The following is a 4,956-nucleotide window of genomic DNA, read 5'->3' as shown; positions in this document are numbered from 1 at the left end:
ATGAAATGAGAAACCGAGTGGTCTTGAGTCCTCTTTAAAACTTTCCAATGGGTGGATTTCAAATCGGTGCATATGTTGGCTACCCTAAAGAGTTTAGGTGGCTGTTGGCAGTCATTTTACTTTGTGGGCATAAAAAAAAAGTAGACTGCGTTCAGGTGCGTTGGATATGAGGCAAAACACGCAAGGAATGTCATTCATTGGATTAAGCTAAAATCATGAAATAATCCCAACAAGGGAATGCATCTTGGTCGTTAGATAGAGTTGTTCCCAGAGATACCCCATGCAGCATGCATTATAATTTGGTCTTCAATTTTCATTTATTGCCCAACTTAATAATATTCGGTTAACTTCAATTGTTTTTCGTCCACTTCAAACTTGGATATTTCATTGGTCCGGGATTGAATATGAGTGATCATTGACTCTAAACTTAGAAGCTCGACAAAACACATGCAATGGAGTGCCTTTTTAACGGAGAAATGATAGAGTGACTTAGAATTTGGTACTTAGAGGATAACATATTTCCTCATTTGGAAAGAAAAGCGGTCTCCACCGTAGTCAAACTTTGAAAAAACCTTGTCTTTTAGTGAATTCTACGTCATTATGTCATCCTCTAAGTTATCCTCTAAATCATTCTAGCATCTCCCTTTTTAACGTGAGGGTTATCCTATTGTTCCAAAACAACATAATCCTGACTCAAATTAGTGGAGTAAGAAAGTCAAACATTAAATGAGAAAATACCAAAAAGCACGAGATTTCAGATGTATGAAAAAATGTTTGATCTCTCGTTCAAACCAAATATGATTTGTTTTTGGTCTTTTACTTAGAAATTTGTAAGCTTAAAACAACCACAAACAATTTTTTTTTTTTTTTTTTTGGAAGCACATAAATCCATAAATATCAAAGGTCTGAATACAAAAAGTAAAGGACCAAAGAAGAAATTAACATAAGTGCAGGACTACAAACTAAACCATCTAAAGTGGTGGAGTAGCCAAGAGATGTGCCAGCTGGTTTTGTTCTCTAGGGCAATAAATTATCTCTGCATGCGCTTGGAAGAATAACACGCGTGTTTCCTCAATCATATCCATCAATCGCCATGGAGCCTCATCCAGGCCATTGGATAGAAATCCAAGGATGGATTTGCAATCACTCTCTATTATAAAACCTAGAATCCCTAGTTGTTGTCCCATTTGCAACCCTAGCCGGACAGCTCTTAGCTCACTGTGAATGGGGATTTGGGGATGAACTCTTGTCTATTTGATGCAAGAATCTCGCCTCTGGAGTTTCTTGCAATGGCCGCCGCTGACCCTCTCTCCAGAGTAAAACTCCTGTCAACATTGATCTTTATTCTCCCTTCATTCGGTGGAATCCAAAGTGATATCTGCAAAACTGATGAGGGATTGTTATCAACTATAAAGGAAGGAATATACCTGAGGTTTTGGGTGGCCGATCTGTAGATCCGAGAAAGATTTGGTTGTTTTCCATTGAAGTGAAGATCGTTCCTTCCCGACCACCATTCCCAAAGGAGATAAGTATATATATACCAATTTTTATTTCCTCTTTCTCCTTGGTTTAGCATGTTCTTTAAATTGATGATGGGATCTGTAGATAATTGCTTCTGAAAATCTGAATCTGTATACTCAATGAGTTGTTTGAATTTTGGACAAGTTCCAAATAAATGTTGAATAGTTTCTGTACCATCATGACACATGAGACACTCTTGGCTGTTAATATACATTCTTTTTCCTATATTACTTAAAACTGCTATTCCATCATGAAGTACCCTCCAAATAAACATTTGAATCTTAGGGCTCATGTCTTTTTTTCCCCATAGTTTCATCCAAGGAAAGTCACTGATATTAGTAGGAAGAGTGGGTTGAATGTGAATAGAAGCATAAAAGGATTTAGGAGAGAATTTGCCCGAGGGGTGAGGACACCAAACCAGTTTATCAGGTATAATAATTGATGGTATTTGGATATTTATAATTGCATTGGCAGTAACATGATAAAAAAAATGGTGGATCAAAGTAATATTCCAACTGTTATTTGATGTGTCAATAAGGTCAGACACCCAATAGATGTTAGAAGGTAAAGATAAGATAGAAATTGGAGTATTGTCTTGAATGTTTGGTACCCAGGGATCAAGTTGTATCCTGATATTTGATCCATCCCCTACTGACCAGAGTACATGTTGTCGAAAGAATGGTCTGATCTTGATAATAGATTGCCACAATGTAGATTTTGGGCTAGAATTATTTGTACTCCAGAAATTGTTTTGATTAAAATACTTACCTTTTAAAAGTTTGACCCATGTTGCTGTTGAATTTGTTATAATAGGCCATATAATCTTTGCTAGAAGAGAGTCATTGACTTGTTCTAGGGTTCTGATTCCTAGACCCCCTTGTTGCTTTGGGCTCGATATGATTCCCCAATTTATGAAGTGAATTCTTCTTTCTTCTATGCCATGTCCCCACCAAAATGCTCGTTCTTTCTGTTCAAGTTTATCAATGGTATGCTTTGGTATTTTTTGCAAGCTGAAAGGATAAGTACAGTATGAATTGAGGACAGACTTGATCAAAACAGTTCTGCCTGCTTGAGTGACCATTTTCCCTTTCCATCCTGATAGCATATTGTCGAATTTTTCAAGAAGCCAATTATAACTGTGTATTCTGTTTCCAGGTTTTCTTATAAGAGAGCCCAAGTATTTGGCATATTCATCCATAGTAGGAGTATGAAGATCTTGGGTGAAACGATTCCGGATATCCAAAGGAACATGAGAACCAAAGTAGATTGCTGATTTCTCCAGGTTGATCATCTGTCCAGAAAAGTTAGAGTAAACAGCAATGATCTTTTCGATGCCTAATAAGTTTTTATCCGTGGCATTCCCAAAGAGGATCAGATCATCAGCAAATAATAAGTAGGAGATGCGAGGGCAGTTTTTATTTATTTTATACCCTGTAAATGTATCTCGAGACTCATATAATGAAATCAGAAGGGAGAGGGACTGGACCATGAGAATGAAAAGGTAGGGTGATAAGGGGCACCCTTGCCTTAGGCCACGACTAGCCTCAAAATCACCATATAGGCCTCCATTAATTTGAATGTTGAAGGAGGTCGTAGTGACACAATGCATGATTAAGCTCAAAATAGGGCCACGGATACCTGTAGCCGATAAAATCGTCTCTAAAAACGACCAATCGACGCGATCATAAGCCTTGGCCATATCCATTTTAAGGGCGAACCCCCCTTTTTTTGCCTGAGAAATATGCATAGAATGGAGCAGCTCTTGTGTGATCAAAATATTATCTAAAATTTGTCTATCAGGGACAAAAGCGTTTTGGTTCCAACTAATGCAATTTTCTAAAAAAGGACGGATTCGGTTTGCTATGATTTTAGTGATGAACTTGTAAACCGTGTTACATAAAGCAATCGGCCGAAAATCAGTGGCAGTAGTGGGAGATTTTACCTTGGGGATGAGGGCCAGTGTGGTTTTATTGAGATTGGGGTCAAAGGTACATGTGATGAAAACCTGTTGGATGAACTCTATCAGTGCTGCTCCCACCACTTCCCAGTTGTGTTGGTAGAAGTGGCAAGGTAGGCCATCGGGTCCCGGGCTCTTTGACGACCCCATACTCATAACCACCTCCTTTATTTCCTCCTCTGTGGGAACGCAAGATATACTGCCTAGTGCTTCGGCTGGTACGGCTTGATGTGCTTGTAAGATTTCTAGGGGCAGGGCCCCACTGGTTCCGAGGAGAACAAGTTCTGAAAATGAGCAACCAATTCCAATGCATTGTCCTTATCTTCTTTTAAAATATCTCCTGACGAGTTTTTTAGTTGACTGATTCTATTTTTCTGTCTTCTTTGAGTCATGGAGAGATGGAAGGCTTTTGTATTACGGTCTCCGTTCTGAGCCCATCTCTGTCTTGATCTCTGTTCTGCTTTAATCCTTTGTATTTCTTCCAAATGCAATATCTGTTCCTGCAAATCAGATTCAATGTCAAGGGTATCCACTGTGGGCAAACATTCTTGAATATCTAACAGTCTCTTCCTAAGGATCTTTAGTCTGTTTTGGAGGATCCCAAAAGCCCTTTTACTCCAGACACGGAGGGATGATTTAACCTTGACAACTCTGTCATGAAAGGAATCATTTGTCGTTTCCCAGACATTCTTAAAGGTCTCACTAAAGTCAGAGTGTTGAGTCCAATGAATTTCGTATCTGGCAATAGTGTCAAGGGTCTTATCTCGCGATTCTAGGCGCAAGAGAATAGGGGCATGGTCACTATTATACCTCGGAAGGTGGAAAAGACCCGCATTAGGGAAGTTAAGAAGCCAAGGGGCATTGCAAATCGCCCGATCAAGTCTCTCCCTAGTTAGATGATGGTGTGCTCTACTGTTGGTCCAAGTGTAACCTGGACCATTGAAACCAAGGTCCAAGAGTCCAGTATTGTTCATTAAGGATTTAAATTGGTCAAGAAAAGGAATGGTACCAGAGCCACCCTAATTATCAGAGTGGGATCCAATCGTATTAAAATCTCCAATGCAACCGATAGGAACATTGACATTTTGAATACGACTGGCAAGTTCCCTCCAAAAATTAGGTCTGTCACTAAGACGGGGAGGGCCATAAATGCAAAATAAGTCCCACGTGCAAGATGAGACATCGGTAATAGTAACATGAATTAAGTTCTTGGAATGAAAATTAACATGAACATTAATATTATCAGTCCAGTAGAGTAATAAACCACCACTGCTACCGGCAGAGGGAACAATAAATTTTTTATTTAAACCTAGATAATTAAAAGAAGGCATAGAGGTAATAGAAGTAAGATGAGTTTCAGAGAGGAAAACAAGGTCAGGGGTAGTGGAATTGAGGAACGATTTTAAAGTAGACTTTGTCGGGTCGTTCCTGAGACCCCGACAGTTCCATGCTAGATAACTCATTGCTCCATCGGCATT

General features: G+C 39.2%; 1 long non-coding RNA gene across 1 annotated transcript; it reads left to right on the top strand.

The window, feature by feature from the left end:
• Window positions 1-1,449: 1,449 nt before the first annotated feature.
• On the top strand, window positions 1,450-4,477 carry LOC147557482 (uncharacterized). Its single transcript, XR_015235272.1, has 2 exons — window positions 1,450-1,529; window positions 2,677-4,477. It is a non-coding gene; the product is annotated as an uncharacterized LOC147557482 (long non-coding RNA).
• The last annotated feature ends 479 nt before the right edge of the window (window positions 4,478-4,956 follow it).

Source organism: Eschscholzia californica, unplaced genomic scaffold (genome assembly GCF_041429995.1).
Source record: "Eschscholzia californica isolate CP2 unplaced genomic scaffold, dmEscCali1.0.p SCAF_2, whole genome shotgun sequence".
In the NCBI taxonomy this organism is placed as follows: Eukaryota; Viridiplantae; Streptophyta; class Magnoliopsida; order Ranunculales; family Papaveraceae; genus Eschscholzia; species Eschscholzia californica.
This window is presented reverse-complemented; position numbering and strand designations above follow the sequence as displayed.